The following is a 24,889-nucleotide window of genomic DNA, read 5'->3' as shown; positions in this document are numbered from 1 at the left end:
GCAGACGTGGTCACCCTATCTCAAAAAAGATATATTGGAATTTGAAACTTTCCAGAAAAGAGCAACAAAAAAGATTAGGGGTATGGAATGGCTTCAGTGTGAGGAGAGATTAATAAAACTGGGACTTTTCAACTTGAAAAAGAGACTATTCAGGAGGGATATGACAGAGGTCTATAAAATTAAGACTGATGTAGAGAAAGTTAATAAGGAAGTGTTATTTACCCTTTCTTATAACACAAGAACTAGGGGTCACCAAATGAAATTAATAGGCAGCTGATTTAAAAAAAAACAAAAAGAAAATAAGAAGGAATCCAGTGGCACCTTAAAGACTAACAGATTTATTTGGGCATAAGCTTTCATGGGTAAAAATCCTCACTTCTTCAGATGCAAGAAGTGAAGTTTTTTACCCATGAAAGCTTATGCCCAAATAAATCTGTTAGTCCTTAAGGTGCCACTGGACTCCTTGTTGTTTTTGTGGATACAGACTAACACAGCTACCCCCTGATACTAAACAAAAGGAAGTATTCCTTCGCACAATGCATAGTCAGTCTGTGAAACACTTTTCCAGAGGATGTTGTGAAGTTCAAGATGATAACAGGGTTCAAAAAAGAATTAGATGAATTCATGGAGGATAATCCATCAATGGCTATTAGCCAGGATAGTCAGGGATGATGTCCCTAGTCTCTGTTTGCCAGAAACAGGGAATGGGCGCCAGGGGATGGATCAGTTTATGATTATCCATTCTGTTCACTCCCTCTGGGGCACCTGGCATTGGCCATTGTTGGAAGAAAGGATACTGGACTAGAAGGATCGTTGGTCTGACCCAGTCTGACCATTCTTATTTTCATTAATAGACCTCTTGTGAAGATTAAGGGTCCAACTGTGCAGCCCCCATACATCTTGGTAAGTACATACTATATAAGCAAACCCATTGAAGTCAATGAAATGGCTTAATGAAGAGTTCACCAATAAGAACTCCACAACTGAACCTGTTCAGTGAAATCCTGGCCCATTTAAGTCAATGGAAAAACTCCTATTGCCTTCAACGGAGTCAGGTTTTCACTATTAATATCTAGACCATCTGAGTGGCTGAGTGACAGAGATTGTGACTAGTGGAGTTTTTAAAAAAAGAAGTGTGGAAAGAGAAACTGTTCTTCCCTTAAATCTTGATTTAGCAAAGCACTTAACCTGTAGTTGAAAGCTATGCTGGACTAGTGGTTTAGCACTGAAAAGGAAATAAAAAATATATATTTGTCTTTTCTTAATTTACTAAAATTATACTTTGTGGAGCGCGATTCTTTATTATTTGGCAATTTTCCCTAATGGGTCCCTCATTCCTGTTAGCACCCTAATCTGTTTGTTTCGCATCATAAAAAGTCCAAGCAGCTTTGTATAATCCAAAATGTGCATTACAGAATTGATTCTGCCAGTGTATCACTCCAATAAATGTAAACATTTTAGATGAAACCCATATACCAAATACACTTCTAAAATATTATAGGCTGTAGAGTGTAAGATACTGGTTTAAGTAACAGACTTACAAGTTTTTCCAATTTGTAAAATGGTTTGCCGCATGTACTCTACAGTGGCACTGCAGTAGCAGACAGCTGCAGACAGTATTTCACAACAGTGCTGCGCTTTGACTCTCCTCTTCTTCCAGAGGAATTGTGCAGACTATATTGGCCAGATTCTCAGAAGTGCTAAGCACCCAGCATCTCCCACTGAAAATGTGACCACAGAATCTTTATGATAAACCTAATGAAAGCATGTTGAGTCAGGGCCCAGATCGTGGGTGAACGAAAGACGAAAGGGCAGGAATCAAATTAATTTACAATACCCACCCTTAAAAGGATTTTTTTATGAAATGTGCTGCCAAGATGGACAAGTTTACTAATTGTATTCTCTATTTTCAAGTGTCCTTAATCAATTGTGTTTAACTGTCACATAGTGCAGCAGCGAGAACATGTTTTATTATCAATATTTCATTGTGGATTAGTAAACACAGGAACAATTTGGGACAACATTTGAGATTAGACATCTAGCTTAAAGATCTGATGATGCAAGCGGGAATGGATGAATAAAATTCCCCACATAATTTCTTAGATTCATCTACCCTTGCTACTGCTCAGTGACACCTGTAATGAGCAGAATGTCTCCAGACATTCTTTCAGTGTACAGTAAAGTCTCAAGCTTTCCCCACAGTGGACATGAAGAGTGATGGGTTTTTCAAGTTACTCCCATTTACTTATCTCCTGTCTACAAAGATGCAACAGGTACAACATTCCACCTATAGAGGAACGTTCATGGGTGGAGAATGATTTTTGAAATCAAATCAACACTGCTCCAATTAAGTATGCATTATATATGGCCACACTCAACAAGCTGGAAGAGAATTCTACTGTCTACACATACTGCTTCTCAAAGAGAATACCCTAACTTCTTACAACCATTGCTGATACAGTAGTGTACTATCAGATATGTTCTTTTGCACATAGCTAGAGGACCCTATTTAGTCAAGGGAAAATCTATTGTCGTGTAGACCAAGTTGTTGGTTGTCTTGGGCAGCAGAAGAGAAATATAATATAAACATAATGTAACAGTGACCTGAATGGCTCAGCCTACTGAGAATGGGATATAGAGCGTTTTCCCCCTTCTCTACTGGTAGGATTCCAGCCCAGGCTATTTGTTCTCTGGTGGCTGCTTGACGGCCTACATTAAACCAGTTCTACAGTCTGAATTTAACTCCCACAGGGCAGGGGTTCACAGTGCAAGACACCACCGTTACAATTACTACTTTACTGTCAGCCTCATCAGGCAAGGATGAGGCCTGAGTGGGTTTGTAGACCGAACGATTTTCTCACCCTCAGAAGAGGTCTGATCAGCTCATGACTGAGACAGGTTGACCAAGCAGCATGGAGACACTCGTGGTATAGCTGCCTGTGCTAGACTTCTCCATCCCTTGACATAGAAAACTTCAGTTTCCAGATCTGCCAAACTATTCACTAGCTCTAAACATTCACAAACAAATCAATGATTGGTTGTTTTTTTTTTAACCCCACAGACGGCCGTCAGGGCTCTGGTCTCATTGTCAATAACAGCACTGAGAAAAGCACCTTGATAGTAATGCCAGTGAACTTGACTCTTTGTTTCACTCTAAAGAGAAGTTGCTAATGTCACAAGACACAGCTGAAACAGTAATGTGCACATTCACATGGATGAATGGAAGGAATATGTTAAAGATTCAGCGTTCCCCGCCGAGAACAGGAAGAATCCACATGCTTCAGCTAAATTAGCTTTCTTTTTCAATTCTGTACTGATAAAAGAACCCGCAGGAAGAGGACATCAAAAGTCCAAGGCATCAAAATAAATGGCGAAAATACCAATTGGTATTGATTTTTTTGAAGTGCTAAATGTCCATTTGTAGAAAATAAAAATCTAGTTGCAAAACCTCTGCAGTAGTAAGAAAAATACAATAAAGAGAATACAGTAAAGATAAAGATCAGCCTTTAAGGCTATTGATGGGATCTGGAGCCTTTTCAACTTTAGGTCACTAGTTTAAATTTGTCTCAGGTCAGTAATGACAAAGTCAGAACTCTGGTGTTCAGCAGTCACTCGGTGCTTAAGGTACTCGAAAGAGAGCTGCTTTATTATGTATCCAATTCCAACTCGGCATAACAAGAGTAGCCACAGTACCCAGCCCAGACCCTTTGGGTATATCCACATTGAAACCAGGGTTGCGATCACAGCATGTGTTGACATATGTGAGTGAGCTTCAACCTACCTAGCTCGGATACTGATAGCAATGGAGGGCAGCGTGAGCTTGTCTGGGACGCTGAGTAATCACACTGTGCTGAAGTCTGTGCTGCTGCAGTTTCATTGCTGTAGGTATGCAAGCTAGCTAGAACAAGCTGGCTTGGGTAATTACAGCCCCCAACTGTGGTCTAGATATATCTTCTGCCTGGGAAGCTCAGTCTTTAAAGCCCAGGCACAGTTTTCAATATCACAATAATCATCAAGAGCCTGCGAATGAAGCTTTGATGGGCCCAGTCCAGTTTCCAGTGTCTACATCACAACTGTCATTAATCAGTACAACCTAAGTGGGCTCTCCAGACAGATACAGAATTGAATCAGTTTGAAGAGTAAATGCTCTCATCCTTAGAGACTGAAGTTCTAGGAGAAATTTTGTTGAAGACCATGAATGGGGAGATGTAAGGAAACTTGTACTGCCACTACCCCATGCCGTACTCACTCTATACATACAGACTTCAATCTCCAGGGCTGTCAGTGCATCAGCTTTTACCAGCACTGAAGTCATTTGAAAGAAAAAAAGTGGCAAAAAGGTAACCAATATCTGAAGTGTTTAAAGAGCAAAACGACTCACTGGTTCGCAAGGTTGTCTCTTTGGAAAAGAGGGCACAAAGGCCTTGATTCAGTAAGTCACTGAAGCACACACTTAAGTTGAAGTCAATGAGATTTCTCACATGCTTAATGCTGGGAGCGTGCTAACTCGGGGTAAAAATTCTCTGAAGTGAGATCAATAACAGAGATGAGTGAACAGGCTCCAAGAAAGAAAGAAATAAGAGAATGTCCCAGAGTTTGGTCCAAATTTCAATAAAAATCCTCTCTCAGGATCAAAAAGGACAGTTAATTTTCTTCCCCTTGACTTTTTCTAATGTTACACATGTCTGCTTCCTGCTTCCAGTAAAGTATAGAAATGAAAGGGTCACAGACTACAAATAGAGTGTTCTTGTGCTTAGCTTTCTGTTAGACTTCGTTTTACTGCTGTTAATTGATAAAACCCTTTTACAAACTCAGTGAAAATTAGAAATCAGCCTGAGACAAAGTTTAGATTGGGACTTCTCCAAATTTCATAGGTGCTTAGATCTGGGGTTTTGTTTTGGCCCCTCTGACAAAATTGTTGAGACAGTCAGAGATGGACTGTCTTGTCTGACTGGTAAGTAGTAATATTGGAAAAGTTTCAGAAGTGCATATTTTCATTAGTTTTCACCATATAATCTCTACACTGAAGTTACCAGCTCCTCAGCCAGTTCAGATCTGTGTAGTTCCACTAACTTTCAATGGAGCCACGTCACTTTACATGAGCGGAGGACCTGGAAAGAGAAATTTGGAAAACTTTAGTTACATTTTTATTTGTTTATCCAAGCTGAACCCAAACTTTAATTTTTTTGAAGTTCCGCGCCATATGTAATTTGTAACCAGACAAGGAGTGGAAGACAGAAAATGAACTATATTAAATTTGTTACATGGTTTGAAATTGTTTACTGCTAATTTTCTGGAAGAAAGCAGAACTACTACCAGTGCTATAGATTTGTTAAGTACCTTTGTAATTTACCTTATATTAGGGAAAGTTCTTCAGGATAAGAAATTCATCATTCTGAAAACCTCTTGAAAGAACAGCAAATCCAAGGCCAAAGTTGGGGATTTTGGAATTTGTACAAGCAGCAAATTTAAGGATTTGTGGTAAACTAAGCACCAATTAAGGTTTACAGATAGTTTAAACAGCAGGCAAATTTTATTAGCTCAGGGTTTGGCCCTGCAGAGTTATATTGTAGTCAAAGAGTAATCTATTTTGCAGCCTCAAAATGGAGCTCAAAAGTTTCAAGCAAAATTCCAGGGTGAGTTAACAGGATTTCAGCCAAAGACTTTGGTAGATCATAACAATAAAGCAAAGATGTAAGACTTAATGAAGTGACTGAACCATGGGAGCAATTTACTACCATCAGCAAATACCATAAGTTAGTTAATGGACACAGCACTCAATGTGGAGGCAGAAGACTTAGGGCTTGGCTACACTGGAGAGTTGCAGCGCTGGTGGTGGCTTTACAGCGCTGCAACTCACTCACCGTCCACACTTGCAAGGCACATAGAGCGCTGTATCTCTCTGGATACAGCGCTGGCTGTACTCCATCTCGGCCTGGGGAATAACGACTGCAGCGCTGGTGATGCAGCGCTGCTCCGTCAGTGTGGCCACCAAAAGCGCTGTTATTGGCCTCCAGAGGTATTCGGAAGTATCCCAGAATGCCTGTTCAGCCACTCTGCTCATCAGTTCGAACTCTACTGCCCTGGCCTCAGGTGACCCGCCCTTTAAATGCCCCGGGAATTTTAAAAATCCCCTTCCTGTTTGCTCAGCCAGGTGTGGAGTGCAATCAGTTAATCTTTCCAGGTGACCATGCCTCCACGCGACAAATGAGCCCCAGCATGGAGCAATGGCGAGTTGCTGGACCTCATCAGTGTTTGTGGGGACAAAGCTGTGCAGTCCCAGCTGCGCTCCAGCCATAGGAATTACGATACTTATGGGCAGATATCAAGGGCCATGCTGGAAAGGGGCCATGTCCGGGATGCGCTGCAGTGCAGGGTTAAAGTGAAGGAGCTGCGGAGTGCCTATTGCAAAGCCCGTGAGGGAAACCGCCGCTCTGGTGCTGCCCCCACGACCTGCCATTTTTACAAAGACCTGGATGCGATACTTGGGGGTGACCCCACCGCCAATCCGAGGACCATGATGGACACTTCAGAGCGGGGGGGGGGGCGGAGGAGGAGAGGGAGGAGGAAACCAAGAGTGAGGGTACTGGGGTGGGGGGAGACATCCTGGAGTCCCAGGAAGCCTGCAGCCAGGAGTTCTTCTCAAGCCAGGAGGAAGGTAGCCAGTCGCAGCAGCCGGTACTTGGTGAAGGACAAGCAGAGGAGTGGGTTCCTGGTAAGTGGCTTTTATTTTCAGTATGGAAATGTTTCAGAAGAGGAGGGAGGGTTAGGGCTGCATGCATGCATGCCTAGATGTGGAATAGCCCATTGATGTGGTCTATCACATCACGGTAATCAGCCTCATTAATCTCTTCAAAAGTTTCAGCCAGAGTGTGGGCAATGCGCTTGCGCAAGTTTATTGGGAGAGCCACTGTGGTCCTTGTCCCAGTCAGGCTAACATGTCTGCGCCACTGTGCCGCGACGGGTGGGGGGACCATTGCTGCACACAGGCAAGCTGCATAGGGGCCAGGGCGGAATCCACGTTGCTGTAGAAGACCCTCCTGCTCTTCCCAGGTAACCCGCAGCAGCGAGATATCTTCAACTCCCATGGAAAATGTTGGAGACTGTTCAGTGTAGGTGCCCCCTGCAGCTGTTTGCTTTCCCCAATGCACAGAAACCCCAGTACAGCTCTGAAGCAATCAGTCCCCCTTACTCATTATTTTGGGGCTCCTGTGGGTTATGTGCGCTCTCTTTGGTATGGGAAAATTATGCTATTGTGAAGACGGTAAACTCCTTCACTGTGTGGGAATAACTGTCTGATGTGATATAAACAATGCTGCCTCTGTTAAGTGTTGCCTTTTTTGCCTCTCTACAAGCAACCTTGAGTTCTTGGATGCTCGTGTTACCAACAGCTGAAAGACTCCAAAACCTCCGGAAGAAACAGTGAAAAAGCAAAGACGACCCTGCTGCAAGCAGTTATGGATCACTCTGCCACAGAGGATCAAAAAGTGCAGGATTGGAGGGAAAGAGAAAGCAGGATCCTCCAGAAAAACGCAGCAGCCAGGAAGAAAAGCACAAAGCAGCTGATAAGCATCCTGGTTTGCCAGGCGGACTCTATCCAGGCGCTCGTAGCCATGCAGGCAGAGCACTACCATGCTGGCCCCTACTCCCCGTCCCAAAGCTCTTTCCCTTGTGCCCCAATGTCAGCTCAAAATCCCCTTCCCCACCATCCAGGTTCTTACCACCACCAGCTGCCTCTAACACCTGTACGTTCACCAACCAGCCCTGAGAACTACGACCCTTACCCTCTGCACTCAACCCCCATCACCATGCAGTATAGGCATCCTGAAGTGCAGCAGTCATTGCACAGCACTCCAGACAGGACATATTCAAACCTGTGACGGTACAGTTCCCCACCACACCTCCTTGCCCTTTTAGGTTCCCAAAATGTTGTGTGTCTGTCAAAGTTATTTTCTTTTCAATAAATGAATTCTTGGCTTTGAAAACAGTCTTTATTATTGCAGAAAGTCAAAAGATATCTTAGCCGAGGAAAGAAACAGGCACTGCAAATCAGCTTAGGAAAAACAGATTCCTACAAACATTGTAACAACTGCACTTCACTCCCGTGCAAGGCACCAGACATTACTGTTGACTTTCAGCCTCAAATTCCTCCCTCAAGACATCCCTAATCCTTGAAGCCCTGTGCTGGGCCTCTCTAGTAGCCCTGCTCTCTGGCTGTGCAAATTCAGCCTCCAGGTGCTGAACCTTGGAGGTCCATGCCTGATTGAATGTTTCACCCTTCCCTTTACAAATATTATGGAGGGTACAGCACGCGGATATAACGGCAGGGATGCTGCTTTCCCCGCAAGTCTAGCTTCCCATACAGAGATCTCCAGCGCCCCTTTAAATGGCCAAAAGCACACTCCACAGTCATTCGGCACTGGCTCAGCCTATAGTTGAACCGTTCCTTGCTGCTGTCAAGCTTCCCTGTATACAGTTTCATGAGCCGAAGCATTAACAGGTAAGCAGGGTCTCCAAGGATCACAATGGGCATTTCAACATCCCATACTGTGATCTTCCGGTCTGGGAAAAAAGTCCCTGCCTGCAGTTTCCTGAACAGGCCAGTGTTCTGAAAGATGCGTGCGTCATGCACCTTTCCAGGCCAGCCTGTGTTACTGTCAATGAAACGCCCACGGTGATCCACAAGCACCTGGAGAACCATAGAGAAATACCTCTTCCGATTAACATACTCGGATGCTAGGTGAGTATGCTAGGTGGATGGCTTTGCACAAATGGGTTTACCTAACTGTGGTAACCTCCACAGTTAGGTAAACCCATTTGTGCAAAGCCATCCACAATGTCCTGCACATTCCCCAGAGTCACGGTTCTTCTTAGCAGGATGCGATTAACGGCCCTGCAAACTTGCATCAAAACGATTCCAACAGTCGACTTTCCCACTCCAAACCGGTTCGCGACTGATTGGTAGCTGTCTGGAGTTGCCAGCTTCCAGATTGCAATAGCCACCTGCTTCTCCACTGGCAGGGCAGCTCTCAATCTCGTGTGCTTGCACTGCAGGGTGGGGGCGAGCTCAGCACACAGTCCCATGAAAGTGGCTTTTCTCATCCGAAAGTTCTGCAGCCACTGCTCGTCATCCCAGACTTCCATGACTATGTGATCCCACCACTCAGTGCTTGTTTCCTGAGCCCAAAAGCGGTGCTCCACGGTACTGAGCATTTCCGTGAATGCCACAGCAATTTTGTGTCGCACGCGTCAGGCGACTCGCGTCAGTCCGACTCATCGTCGGACTCCTCATCACTTTGGATCTTAAGGAATAGCTCAACTGCCAAACGTGATGTGCTGGCGAGACTCGTCAGCATACTCCTCAGCAGTTCGGGCTCCATTTCCCACAGAAATCGTGCTGCACAGAAACTGTTGAGAGAGTGAAGATGGCGCCAAGCGTGGACAGAAAAACAGGGACTGCTGGGATGTGAAGCGATGCATCACGGAGCATTGGGACAGGAAGCAGAATGACCTGCACCCTCCACCCCCTTCCCACAACCCATGGTGCCAAAATGGGATGGACTTGCTACTGATCTACTGTGTGATCCTGTGTCTCCCACTTTTTGTTCTATGGATAAAGAATGCAATGCAATTCAGCTATGTACTTAAGCATGTGCCTAACCTTAATCACGTGAATTGTCTCATTGAAGTAAATAAGACTATTTATGTACTTAAATTAGGCACATGCTTAAGTATCTCGCCAAATTGAGGCCTAATTATTAAAGTCACTATGGATTGTACAGTACACATGGTATTTTTAAAACCACACAGAAGACATTTCCTGCCCCATATTTCAGAGATATCTAGTAAAAGTTGCTGGCACTAGAGCTGGGCAAAATATTTTGACCAAAACTTTTTTTTTTAGTGAAAAATGCAGATTCAGTAACACCGAAATATTCCTCAGATTCGTGTTGGTTTTGCCAAATTATTTGTTAAGGGAAAAACATTTTGGAAATTAAGTGCTTCAATTTTTTTGTTCAAAAAGACTTTGTTTCAAAATCTCCTCCAATTTTATTTTAAAAGTTAAAAATGTTTATGAAAGCTCGAAAACAAAACAAAAGGTTTCATTCAACCCCAAACCATTATTTTCTGATGTTTTAATTCATCAAAAAATGTTGAAAATGTTCACTTTTGGTTTGAGCCAAAATATTGTTTTGATTTTTTGAAATTGCCAAGGAACCAAAAGATCAGTTATTCACCTAGCTCAGGGTGGCACTCACAGGTTATTTCTTCAGCCTTGCAGGGTGTGACAGCATTATCTTGAGACAAAAAGGGTTATCTTCTCTAGGTCCCCTGTTCCCCCCGCCATATTCCCAGCCCTGGCTAACTTCCATTCAGACCCTTCTGTTGCTGCAACAGCAGGAGCATAAGTGTACAAAGAATCCAGAAAGTTGTCATCATTTTTAGCACAGTGTCATCTAACTCTGTTTAGACCAGGTCTATAAGACACAATGCTTAAAATTCTGTCTACAATAATCCTGAAAGAACTAAAGCAGAACAAGTAGTAGCAGTAATAAGAAAAGTCTATTGCAGATAAGGCAAATGTGTTTTATACCCCTCACCGCCTTGTACTTTGTGTAGTCATTTAAGCCTTGATTCAGGAAAGCATCCCTAACTCAGAAAGAACATTTAAGCATGAGGTTAAGACCCACTTAAGTAAATGGAACTTAAGGACATGCTTAAATGTTTTCCTAAATGAGGGCCTAACTTTTATACGGTCTGAATGCAAAAGCAGGTGTCAAATGCTACCAAATCAGAATTCTCCTGATATCAGTGTAGGCCTGAAGTCCACAAACATATTTAGATTCCAGGCTCCTAAATTTTTCAACCTGCAGTGAAACTATTTAGCTTACAAGAAAACTATCCCAGATGTTGTTACAAAAATCTGCAGAAATAAGGAGTTAAGAAAAGTTAATTTTAATAAAGATTAAGGCATTTTAAAACACAAAGAAGAGAAATGTCTAATTTAGTATTGAGCAGCTGAACAATACATTGGGAGAAATGCCAGCCTGCACCTGTATATCAACCTCGCTTATCACAAATGAAGTGCAAGAAGAGTTATATAACCCAGAAAAGAAAGAGAAGAAAAAGCAGCTGGGGAGAGTTCTATCTGCACATCTTTTTAAACAATCATGGTACGAACCAAGAAGCATCAGTAAATTAGTAGGCCATAAGAGATTTTCTGGACTGAAGTGCGTTGATTGAATAATCATATTCCAAGGCCTAATGGAAATAATAAACCTTCTAAAACTCAAGCTTGCAAAAAAAATCCACTTAGCGTTTTTATTGGAGAGATTTTTACATCAAATGCTTAATGAGATGGCAAGCATGCATGAATAATTATTTTACTTACTGTTCCCATTAAAGAAAAGATGTTATATTTCTTTCAGTCAGAAGTAAAAAATTTTCCGTAATCATTGACATTAAATTGACTTTTTATTTTACATTCAAAGAACACAGCACTTTTAAATTGAGTTTCAAATAGGTTGAATGAATGTCTGTCTTTAACAAAAAAGAATGATCTTTTCCCACTTGCTGTCCTTATATTTTAAAATTACTAAAAGAAAGCAAAAGGTTAAAGCAGAAAGAAATTCACCTTAGCCTCCAGTAATTAAAACCCCCACCCTTCGGAGGATAGTGGGAGAATATTGTTTTCTTCCAGAATAGACCAAAAACTGTTTTATTTTTCTGAGATGCCAGCACTATAGCCTGATACTCTAAGAGTATGTCTACATTGTAAAATAAAGTATGCTCTTTACTTGTGTTAGTTAACCTTCATTAGCTAACTTGAGTTAAAACAGCAGTGAAGACATGGCTTTTAACTTGGGTTAACAGCTCAAATTCAACCCCAGGCTGCCCTATAGGCATGAATTGGAGCTGCTAACTTGAGTTAAAAGCTGAGCTAGCATGTCTTCACTGGGTACTTGAACCTGAGTTGGCTAACTTGAGTTAAGAACACACCTCTTTGTGCAGTGTGGACATATCCTAAAGAGGCTAATGCTGTGGAGTGTTGCTTGGAAGAGGTCTCAGGACATCTCTTAATCCTGCTCTAATGTGACAGGGAAAGGCTGCAATTATAATGACTAGGCACATTCGTGGATTTCAGTGCACAGTGAATATCAGTTCCTCAATATGAGGGATGACAGTGTCAGTATTCAGACTCCTGGAGTTCTAGCTGTAGAAGTAGAAGGAGCAGGTCATTCTAAACCCAGTGCATCTCAATACCCTGTTACGCATCCTCAACTGTCACTAAACTCAATTTAAATTTAGGGCACTCAGGATCCTTCAGGAGGTACTCAGGCCCCACCAGATGGAGATTGATTTTTGTTTGCAAGTCAAAATTGCTGGTAGTGAAAACTGAAATCAACTAATTTGCTTTTCAAATCTAATCATTTGTTTGCTGAATATTTTGAGCTGGATGGAAGTGACTGCCCAAGAAAAAACTGCAACCATGCAGAGAATTATATAATTTCCTAATGAATAATATTCAGCCTCCCTCCCATTGCAAGAGAATCTACTTCTGCAGCATTTGATAAACCTGGCCAAGATGAAAAAAAAATGAGTGATGTGTGCTCATTTCAGATAAGGTACAGAAAACACCATGGATTTTGATACTAAATGGGAAAGGCATCTTATATTTTGCAGGACTTGATAGCTTCTAGATATACTGCAAACCGCACAGGAAGGCATGCCTTTTTTCTATCATATCCATCCTCTAACTCATGTAGAAAGGGAACAACAAATCTGGCCCTCTTTGGTGAGAGGAAAACTTTTTTTTTTAGCTCAGACGATAAAGCTGCACAAAGGCTGTCATTCACACACAGCTGTTATTCAGATAAACAATTGCAACAGACACATTTTTATACCAACATGAGATTTTTTTTTTCATAAAAATCAGCACTAGAACTTAACATTTCCTAGAAATATATTAACAATTATTTTTCCTTTGCTCCTTCCCTGACCTGCAAAAGTAACACTCTCGCTGTTATCCTCTCTACTAGGAAGTGCTAGTCCAATATACAACGACAGTTATTGCAATATAAAATATTTAACCATATAATCTACACTAAGGGCCTCAACTCCAGGGCTTTCTGTATAGTCTGTAAAATGTTGGTTTCCTATCTATTTTAGGTTCTGATATGGCCCCCAGTACCTGAGTTCCTCACAATCTGCAATGTTTTTATCTTCGTAACATCCCTGTGAGGTAGAGACGTGAGATTAGCCCCATTTTACAGATGAGAAACTGAAGCATAGAGACACTAAGGCCTCTAGTAATGGACCAATGGTATTGATCCAAGATCTCTTCCTTCAGACATAATAGCTAATTTAGACCCTGTCATTTTATATGTATAAGTGGGATTATGTTTTCCATTTCCATTGCATTTATCAACATTGAATTTCATCTGCCATTTTGTTGCCCAGTCACCCAGTTTTGTGAGATCCCTGTGTAACTCTTTGTGGTCTGCTTTGGACTTAACTATCTTGAGTGATTTTCTATTGTCCACAAACTTTGCCACCTCACTGTTTACCCCTTTTTCCAGATCATTTATGAATATGTTGAACATATGAATATGTTTGGGGGAGTTTGCTATTTATCTCTCTCCACTATGAAAACTGACCATTTAGTCCTACCCTTTGTTTCCAATCTATTACCCAGTTGCTGACCCATGAAAGGACCATCCCTCTTATCCCATGACTTTTGCTTAAGAGCTTTTGGTGTGGGACCTTGTTAAAGGCTTTCTGGAAGTCCAAGTACACTATATCCAGTGTACTGCCTTTGTCCACATGTCTGTTGACCCTCTCAAATAATTCTAATGGTTGGCGAGGCATGATTTCCCATTACAAAAACAGACTTGACTCTTTCCCAGCATAGTGTGTTCATCTATGTCTGATAATTTTGTTTTTTACTATGGTTTCAACCAATTTTCCTGATAGTGAAGTTCAGTTTACCTATCTGTAATTACCAGGATTGCCTTTGGAGGTGCTTTTTTTTTTTTTTTTTTTTAAATTGGCATCACATTAGCTATCCTCCAGTCATCCGGTACAGAGACCGATTTAAACGTTAGTTCTGCAAGTTCCTATCTGAGTTCCTTCAAAAATCTGGGGTGAATACCATCTGGTTCTGGTGACTTATTACTCTTTAATTTATCAATCTGTCCCAAAACTTTCTCTATTGACATCTCGATCTGGGACAGCTCCTTGGTTCTGTCACCTAAAAAGAATCGCTTCAGTGTGGGGATCTCTCCCACATCCCCTGCAGTGAAGACTAATGCAAATAATTCATTTTGCTTCTCTGCAATGGTGTTGTCTTCCTTGAATGCCCCTTTAGCATCCTGATCATCCAGTGGCTCCACTGTTTGTTTCGCAGGCTTCCTGCTTCTGAAGTACTTTAAAATAATTGGAGTTAGTTTGTGTGTCTTTTGCTAGTTGCCCTTCTGTTTTGTTTTGCCTGCCTAATTATATGTCTACACTTCATTTGCCAGAGTTTATGTTTCTTTCTATTTTCCTCAGTAGGATTTGAGTTCCGATTTGTAAAAGGATGTGTTTGTGTCTCTAGTATCTATGGAGGATGTTAAACAGAAGCTACTAAGTCAGACATTTTAAAATCAGCAGATCCAGATAACTTGCAACCAAGAATTCTAAAAGAGCTGGATGAGGAGCTCATTGGAACACTCATATTGATTCCAAGCAAGTATTGGAGAACTGAGGAAGTTCCAGAAGACTGCAAGAAAGATTATGTTGTGCCATTTTTTAAAAAGGTTAAATGAGATGACCTAGGTAATTATAGGCCTATCAGCCTGGCGTTGATCCTGGACAAGATAACGGAGTGGCAGATATGGGATTATACTAACTAAGAATTAAAAGAGGGTAACATAATTAATGCAAATCATCACAGTTTTATGGTAAATAGATCCTGTTAAACTGAACTGATGTCTTTTTATTTTAATGAGATTACAAGTTTGGTTGAAAAGGGTAATAGTTTTGATGTAATATACTTAAGACTTCTGTATGGCATTTGATCTGGTGCCACAGAACATTTTGATTAAAAAACTACAATGATAAAAAATTAATCTGGCACACATTAAATGAGCTTTCAGTGTGACATTGTAGCCAAAAGGGCTCATGCAGTACTGGGATGCATAAGGGGAAGCTCGAGTAGGAATAGACCACTGCTGGAATACTGTGCCCAATTCTGGTGCCCACAATTCAACAAGCATGTATTTAAATTGGAAAGAGTTCAGAGAAGAGCCAGGAGAATGATTTAAGGATTTGAAAATATGCCTTATAATAATAAGCTAAATAAATTGAGCTCTTTCAGTCTAACAAAGAGGAGGTTAAGGGGTGACTTGATTACAGTCTGTAAGTATCTACAAGGGGAGAAAATATACTTAATAACGGGTTCCTCAATCTAGCAGATTACATAACATGATCCAATGACTGGAAGTTCAAGACAGATAAATTCAGATTATTAATAGGGCATACATTTTTGACAATGGGGAGTGATTAACCATTGAAACAATTTACCAAGTGTTGTGGTGGATTCTCCATCATTACACATTTTTTACATCAAAATTGGATTTAAAAAAATATACGTTCTAGGAATAATTTTGGGTACGTTCTGTAGGCTGTGTTCTACAGGAGGTCAGACTAGATGATAACAATGGTCCCTTCTGCCCTTGGAATCTATGCAATTTTAAAGGTATTTAGGTCCCTAACAATGCAAATAGGATTTTCAAAAATGCCTAGATGCCTAACTTCTATGGATTTCAGTGGGAGTGGGTGACTAGGTGCTTTAGAAAATATATATTTAGGCATCTAAGCCCAGAATTTTAAAGAGATTTAGATATTCCTGCACTCAGCATTCCAACACCTAACTGATTTAGGAGTCAAAACTAATCTTTAAAAATGCCTAAATCCCTTTTTAAGATGAGATTTAAATACTTAAATCAGTTTGGCGTTGCAAGTCTCAGAGCAGCAATGCCTCACTACCTTTGAAAACCTGGAGCTAAGTGACTTAACCCAAGGTCACACAGGAAGTCGGTGGCTGAGCAGAGAATTGATCCTGGGTGTCCCAAATCCCAGGCTAGCACCCTAACTTCTGGACCATCTCTCCTCTCTTCATAACCCCACTCCCAGGAGCAGAGCTGACTCTGTCTAATTCAAAATTCATGTCAATGCCATATTTGAGAATGATTATTGGGGAACACACTTACACACTCTTACTTACTGATAGAAGTGGGTACTCACTTAAGTCTCCCTGGGGAAGCTTTCTAAAGACGGTGCATGTCCTGCACCCACAAACGTATCTCTAGTTAGAAGTTTAACGCTTCTCAGACAGAGAGAAGGAACGAGCCTACTGGGAGGAAGATTTACTCTTTTCTTCCAAAGAAATAATAATTGGAAGCTTTCCCCCCAGATTTTTCCCACAAAGGGCTCACCACTTCCTGACACCAGGGAAGGAGTTCCTCCTACAGACACTATTTTTGCTGAGAGAGAGCTGGACATTTAACTGGGTATGGGACCCATATATCTCCTTTCAGGAGAATCTTGGCACCAGCGAGTCTCCATCCTAGAAGTGGGAGAGGGACTGGCCCAACATAGGGAACAATTGAGTGTGTAAAATGCTATGTTTACTAGACTGTATTCTCCTTTCTCTAGGCAATTCCTAGCCATCTGGTTTGCAGAGCCTTTTGTGTCTTCTAAAGATGGCTGATCTTTCCACTGAATGGACTAGCTGTGGTGAACCTCCTCCTTAACTTTATGTAGCCTAGGTGACTCAGAAGGTCTCAGACACCTTGTGCACGATAGGATCCTATACAATTGAATTAATGGGTCCTCCCTAGTGCTCCCTTGCAGGATACAGCTCAAAGTTATTGCCAATGCACTATTCTAAAGGAGCTTTCAGTGCACAGACATTAACAGCCTAACTGCCGTCTGTCACCACTTGTTGAAACTGTTTTATACAAACAGACATAGAACAGGAAAAGTGCTTCTACTGTGGGTTAAGAAAATGATAGTGAATTATTTGTGGAGAGACTTTCCACTCTCAACTAGCTGACCTCTGATTCTAGGAGTTCAATAACTTGTTATCTAGAGAATGTTTCTTCTCTGTCTCTCTAACATATTGCTCATTTATAGTTAGCACTCTTATTTTCTTACTTTTTGCTGAATGTTTATGTAGTGCCATGGGTGTGCCCGATGGAGCACAGAGGAAATAAAAAATGATAGTGCCTCCTCCATACAAGCTTCTATCTAATTCAGATATAGCAAGCATGGAAAAAACAAAAGGTGGCAGTAGGGTGGTGATAATTGTGGGATGTCTGAAGAGGACAAGAGACGCAGCGAGCAAGAATGGTCTTATGATAAAGGAACTCGAGTAGACCTCAATAGACTTGAGTTCAATTTTGGACTTTGCCAAACTTCCCATATTCTTGGTAAAGTCACACACATTTCTCTGTTCCTCAATTCCACAGCCTCAAAATGAGGATGACAACACTCCCCTACTTGGCTGGGGTGTTGTGAAGATAAATCCATAAATACTTCAAAGGTACTCAGAAATTATAGTGACTAGCACCAGGAGTTCCCAGATATATAAAGCTGGGTGAATAAAGCAAATGTGTCTGAATATTCACTCTCATTTTAAAATTAATGGGTTTGGCCCATGTTTGTGATCCTCGTATATTTGCTCTATACAAATTTTGTAGCAATTAAATTTTTATTGGCACAAATAATTGCAGAAGATGAACTTCAAAGTTGCATGCTTGAGTATTTACAGAAACCAGACTGTAGTGCCTGCAGTCTCAACCAACTAGGGAAAAGAAACAATACCACATGACTTCTTTGACCAGTCACAATTAAGCAATGCTACTCAAATTTCAAATATTTGCAATCAGTCCATACACAGTTTGAAAAGAAAAAAAAATTATAGAATAAATGGGGAAAAATATATATGAGGAAACTGATTTACCCAAACTTTCTATAAGCACAGAAGGAGGCAACATTCAAACAAATTACTGGTTGGGAATTATTAGCTTAGTTCTCAATTCAGCAGTAAAAGATCATGAAATATGCTTGCATTATTGATGTTGAACCAGTTTCCTTTTTGAAGTAAAAGTAAATACAGATCTTGAAGGATATTTTTCATATAGCTAATATACTAATGGAAAAACTAGAACTTAACACCATCAACTATGGCCAAGGAGTCAGAAGAGAAGGAGCAAAGGTAACCTTTATGCTGGTTGTGCGTTGGCCAAACTCTAACAAATTTACAGCAACCTGAAGGCTCCTCTGTTATGATGGCTGCAATGGTCCCAGGCAGCGGCGGCTCGATGTTTTTTGCCGCCCCAAGCATGGCCTTCGGCGGCATCTCTGCCGGGCGGTCCGCTGGGGACATAGATTCGTCGGTGTTCTTGCAGGCGATCTGCTGGTCCTGCACCTTTGGCGTACCCGCCACGGAATTGTTGCCGAGGCTGCGGGACCGGCAGACCTCCCTCCTGCAGATATGCTGCTGAACGCTGCCTGACTGCTGCCCTCTCAGCGACCAGCAGGCTGCCCCCTGCGGCTTGCTGCCCCAGGCACACGCTTGCTGCGCTGGTGCCTGGAGCTACCCCTGGTCCCCCAAGAGGCTGATACAGCAGCAGGAGATCACCAGGCTGGAAGGAAGTGTTAGCTACATCACATTTTCCCCAACCACACCACCGTGTTGGCAGCATGAGGCTACTGACAGTCCTCCTGGGGCCAGCTATTCAGTTGTTCAGTCCAGTATGTGGCCGCAGGGGAGAATCTAAATATAAATACCCATTAACTAACTAGAACTGAAGGAACAATAATCAATAACAGTATCAGCATCAGATGGAAGGTGACTGTTGGGGGGAGGGGAAGAAAAAGAGAAAGACTGAGCAGTGCAGAAGATCAGGGAAAATATTCTAGGGGTTTGCAGTGTGACACTGGCAAACCAGAACTGGAATCAGACCGGCTCACCTGTGTATTAGAATTGTTACAATAGGTATTAGAGTTATAAAAATGTGTTTAGTGTTTAGACTTTATTATATGCCTGTAAGTTGCTGAATGGATCAATCTCACTTACAACATCTCTATTCCATATTGTAAAGGTAATATTTGAGCACTTGCATCGTAAGCCTCTGTAACTGTGTAAATCACTAGGCAGGAGAGAGAGATTAATCAGTATAAAATGCTGGCTTCCCACAGAAGGAGTTATGTCTTGTGCCACAAAGAAGGCCCATGAACACCAGACAAACTATTGTGGAACATCAAAGAGGACAAAAGGACATTGATGATTGTTCCCTCACCCCCATGAAGAGGAGACATGCAAGTGAATTCCTCCCAAAACTGAGTCTGCAACTCAAAGCAGAAAGGGGTAAATGGATAAAACCCTCTACAAGAAGGAACTGTATCTTTATACTGCTTGGACTCTGCGGTGTAAGGATTTCTAAGCATAAGCCAAAGATCCCCAGTGCTTAGCCTAGGTTAGCCCTAAAGGGCATATAGAGCTTGCTTATTCTAGAAGCTTCTATTACTTTTTGAAACTCAAGATTGGATCTCATTTGTGTGTATAAAAGTTTACCTACTTTCACCTTGTAAATAACTCTCATTTCCTTTTCCTATAAAATAAATCTTTATTTAGTTTATTATAGGATTGGCTACAAGTGTTGTCTTTGGTGTGAGATCTAAAGTGCAATTGACCTGGGGTAAGTGACTGGTCCTTTGGGACTGGGAGTAACCTGAATAGTGCTGTAATCTTTGTTGTAAGGGACCATCTATTACAAGCGTAAGTTCACCTGGTTGGCAAGACAGATCAGAATACCCAGTAGAACTGTCTGTGACTCCATGTTAAGGCTATTACAGTGTCCGAGGAGTTTACACTGGTTAATTTGTTGGTGAAATCTAAATATAGAACTCACAACCAATTTAGGGTTTGTGCCATGTTTCCCACAGTCTTCCCTGAGGTTAGTACCCGTGCTCTTGAGCCAGTGCAGGACAGCTTGATGGGGGCAGCAGAAAAAGAGTGCAGTGTTGGCTGTGGGAGACGAGAAGGCTGATCCAAAGCCTGATCAAGTCAATGAGAATCTTCCCATTGACCTCAATGAGCTTTCTATCAGACCCTAATGGAAGAACAAGGAGACCCACGTTGGCAGAGCACAGTATGGCATAAAATAGATAGTGAGGGAATTCAGAGGTAAGATCCAAGATTTTATAAAGAGATGAGCTTATAAGTCTTAGCTTTTTGGTCTAAGGCAGGGATAGGCAACCTATGGCACGCATGCCGAAGGCAGCACGCGAGCTGATTTTCAGTGGCACTCACACTGCCCGGGGTCTGGCCACTGGTCTGGGGGGGCTCTGCATTTTAATTTTATTTTAAATGAAGCTTCTTAAACATTTGAAAAACCTTATTTACTGTACATACAATAGTTTAGTTATATATTATAGACTTATAGAAAGAGACCTTCTAAAAATGTTAAAATGTATTACTGGCAAGCGAAAACTTAAATCAGAGTGAATAACTGAAGACTCGGCAAACCACTTCCAAAAGGTTGCCAACCCCTGGTCTAGGGAAAGCTTAGAGAGACCTTATTCTCAGAGGATGGGTGCTCAGCACTTTCTGGAAAGCAGGCCCATTTAAAGCAAGTTGGGCACTCAAAAATCACTAACTAGTTTTAAATATCTTAGCAGGCCAGGGCAAAGGGTCTTGAAAGTGAAGTGGAGGTGGTTGGTATTGATGTAAAAAGAGATCACAGGTCAGTTTATGGACCCAATGTGTGTGTGTGTCTACACTCCTGGGTGAAACAGGTGAGGAGGAAGAGTAAAGATGCCATTATTGAACTCAGACTGCAGCTTTGAGGCCTTCTTCCTCCTCCTCCACCCAAATCCAGGAGCAATCACAGAACACTGAGTAATGAAAATGCCAGGAAGAAACTCTGGAGGAAATTTGTCAGCAGAATATTTCTGAAAGCACTTTCTTTTGGTTGCTTTTCTTTAACATTTGCAGTAAAGTTGTCTTACAAAGTCTATTGCTTTCATTTCAATATGAGGCAAAGATAAGGATATGCTACTTCTGGAAGCTATTTTAATGAAGCAAAAGGAGTGGGTTTTTTTTTTCCAGAGGAAGAGCAGTCTGCAGAGATTAACATCTATCTCACCAGAGAGTCTGGTTAGTGAGGTATAGAAATAAATCAGTTTTCTGCATCACAAAAGCTGCGAGCTACAGCACAGAACATCTTTCAGACCCTCTCCCTCCTCCTGCTGTCTCATCTCTCACTGACTCACCAACCATACCAAAGCTTACACAATGAATATAAATCATAACCAGGAGGAATTTTTCTTTATCCTACAGGCTCGGAACAGAGACACGCATGTTGTTTTATTCTTCAAACAATGTGCTGAATACTTTATAAATTAGGAAGATTAACAATTCTGTGAAGGAGACAATGAAGTGAGGCTTGGCCTTCCCTCCTTCCCCATCTGTTTCCCACTCTCTAAAGTTCACTTTTAACATCTGAGTGACTGGGCAAGTCCTTTCCCAGGCCTCACCAACCAGCTGGCAAACCATACAATAATGAAGTGCACCACAGAATCTAGGACATAGAGCTCTTTGGGGATTTATACTGTGGAAGAGGGCACAGGAAGCAGTTTCCCTGACCAGCATACGTATGCAGCCTTGATTTGGTTGCTTCAAGACTGCTAACAGAGTGGTCAGTTATTGCTGACCACAATACTACAGAGGATGGAGCACGGGGCATGTTCACAATTCTGCTTTCAGAGCATCAATGTGCAATTTCAAATCATTACTGGAGGAGTTCAGACAATACCCCGTGCAACGGGTGTAGCAAATACTGATCTCAGGCCTTGGCTACACTCACACTTTACAGCGCTGCAACTGGGGTGTGAAAAAACACCCCCCTGAGCGCTGCAAGATACAGCGCTGTAAAGCGTCAGTGTAATCAGGGCAGCAGCGCTGGGAGCGCGGCTCCCAGCATTGCACGCTACACCCGTAAGGGATGTGGTTTACATGCAGCGCTGGGAGAGCTCTCTCCCAGCGCTGCCGCTCTGACTACACTCACACTTCAAAGTGCTGCCGCGGCAGCGCTTTGAAATTCCAAATGTAGCCATACCCTCAGTTGCATTCATCAGCAACTTAAGGCATTATGTCTCTCCTCCACTGCAAAGGCATGTTATCTCCCCTTCTCCCAGCACGACTCTGGCTCACTGAACCCTACCGAAGTCCATAAAATATACTTGGCTACTTTGGGCCTCTTTCTCCACTACCTACCACCTTGGGTATCATTCATGCAAAATGGATGTCAGCGGAAAAGTCTGATGTAGTAGCACTTTTTTATTCTTATCTAACCTGTCTATAGAATATCAGGGTTGAAAGGGACCTCAGGAGGTCATCTAGTCCAACCCTCAGCTCAAAACAGGACCAATCCCCAAACAGATTTTTGCCCCAGATCCCAAAATGGACCCCTCAAGGATTGAACTCACAACCCTGGGTTTAGCAGGCCAATGCTCAAACCACTGAGCTATCCCTCCCTCTGGGGGAAAGTGACTTTGCCTGGGTGTAAGTGACTACAACAAAGTGACAGACAGTGGAGAATCAGGACTATTTTCTTACGAAAGTAACTAAAAAAAGATTTATTTCAGAATGGTATCAAAAGAATCCCTTCTTCCAATACTTAGACCCAAGTCTTAGTGTCAGAGCCAGACAAAGGATGGCAAGGGCCAACCAGGGGAGACTCGAAATAAAAGATTCCCTTTCCTGTGTTCAGACTGTATGTGCTAAATACACAGGCTGTATTACTCAGCTAATGATTTTGTTTCACCCTCACCTAGAGGCACCTTCTTCCATTCTTGGCAATTAAGACAAACAACAGGAGAAACAACAAGTTCCCTCCCTTTAATATAGTGAAGGAGTTTATGTCCCTGACAGATAAACACTGTGCATAGTTTAGAGACCCCAACACACTTTTGAACTTTGCTACAGAGCCAAGTCCAGGACTGTCAGCTAAATTCTTGTTGAATTCAAGGGAAGACCCCTCAGACAAAGTCCTGGGAAGGGAACAAAGCCCATGTGAAAGGATTTGTCTGCATATGTAGAAGATGGGGCTGACAGATGGGCTCCTCAGGCACAATTGGATGGGACACGTGCCCAGAAAGGTCATGGCTGTTTCATTAGAAATAACTGATGTAGCAGGCAGGTAAGAGAATTTTACTGAACATGAGTAGAGCCCAGTGTTGCAAGCTGCGGGACCTGCGTTTTCCTGGTGACTGCCTGGCCCCAGCCCACACTATTAACCCCCTGATTACACACCAAACTAGGTACCTCCTGAAACCTGAAACCTATCCAACTTTCTCAAGGCCTACAACATCAGCCATCAACACAAAGGAGAAATACCTGTTTCCTCCTTGTACATCACTGGTCTTGGACACTAAACCCAGCCAATGGTGCAACGTTTGAGATGCTAAAACTGCAGATGACTTTTTAAACCCAAACAGCAAGTCTTTGCTAATTTTTAATTCTGTTAAGATTTTTCTATTAATGTCAGGTATTGGGGAAGGGACAGCACCTTTCTAGCATTTACAAAGACAAACTTATGTGAATGGCAATAGACATCACCAAGAGTGTATTACTCTTTATGGAGCTAAACGTACCCAAACTGTTACAGTTAACGGGAACTGGCTAAATGTCTCTTTATTACACCTTAATGAAAATTCAACCCTTATGTTAGTAAAAGTTCACGTACTGCATCTGATCATAGTCCATCTTGCCCAGTATCCTGTCTCCACCAGTGGCCCGTACCAGAGCTGCAGGAGGAGTGTACACAACACAGCAATTATTGAGTGATCCACTGTCTTCTTCTCCCCATATCTGGCAGTCAGATGTTTAGGGTTGCATTAGATATGTGGTTGCAGCCCCTGATCACTTTAGCTAATAGCCATTGATGGACCTATCCCTTAGGATCTTATACAGTTCTTTTAAAAAATCACTTATACTTTGCCATCACAACATCCCATGGCGATGAATTCCACACCTTAGTTGCGTGTTGTATGAAAACATACTTCCTATTTTTTATATTGTCCCTATTGCCTATTGATTTCATTGGGTGCCCTTGGTTTTTGGGTTGTATGAAAAGTAAATAGCACTTCTCTAGATCCTTTTTCAACACCATTCATGTTTTTGTAGACCTGTATTATATCTTCCTGTACTGAGGTGGCACTCACTTCTCGTGAGTGCCTCCTGTCCAAGTGCATGTGCCTGCACGTTCTCTCTGGCTTGCAGTGGAGTCTTCAGTGACTCAGCCCTCTGGCCAAATCACACGTCTGTATAAAATCAAACCTCTTCTGAGGTACAAGTCTACTAGGGGATGTCCCTGAGTGCCCCCTGTAAGGTTCTTGTATCTACAGCCTTATCCCTAGGCTCCATTCTCAATCTGCCCAGTAGTCAGGTTCAGATCGTCTCTCAGACCCTTCTGGACTCTCTCCACTTGTCCCTACTATTCAAGCAGTCCTGGCCCTGGTGTAGGGCCACATTCCCCAGGACTCCCTCTCTGGGTCTTTCTGGCCTCAGATCTCCAGCTGGGCCACTAAAGAGTTCAGTTCCCCTTCGGGGGGGGGGTGTCAAAGTCCAGGCCGTTTCATCAGTGGCTGATGGGGGCGACCCAGGCCTGCCCTCTACTCCAGGTCCCAGCCCAGAGACCCTAAAGAGAGCAGAAGTCCACCATGTCTCTAACTAAACTGCATTGCTGTTATGATTGCCTGAGCCACTTCCCCACAGTCCCAGCACAGTCTTCATCCTTACCTCAGGGCCTTATCCTGGTGGAGTCCCAGACGCCAG

This window comes from Gopherus evgoodei, chromosome 6 (genome assembly GCF_007399415.2).
Source record: "Gopherus evgoodei ecotype Sinaloan lineage chromosome 6, rGopEvg1_v1.p, whole genome shotgun sequence".
Lineage (NCBI taxonomy): Eukaryota > Metazoa > Chordata > Testudines > Testudinidae > Gopherus > Gopherus evgoodei.
This window is presented reverse-complemented; position numbering follows the sequence as displayed.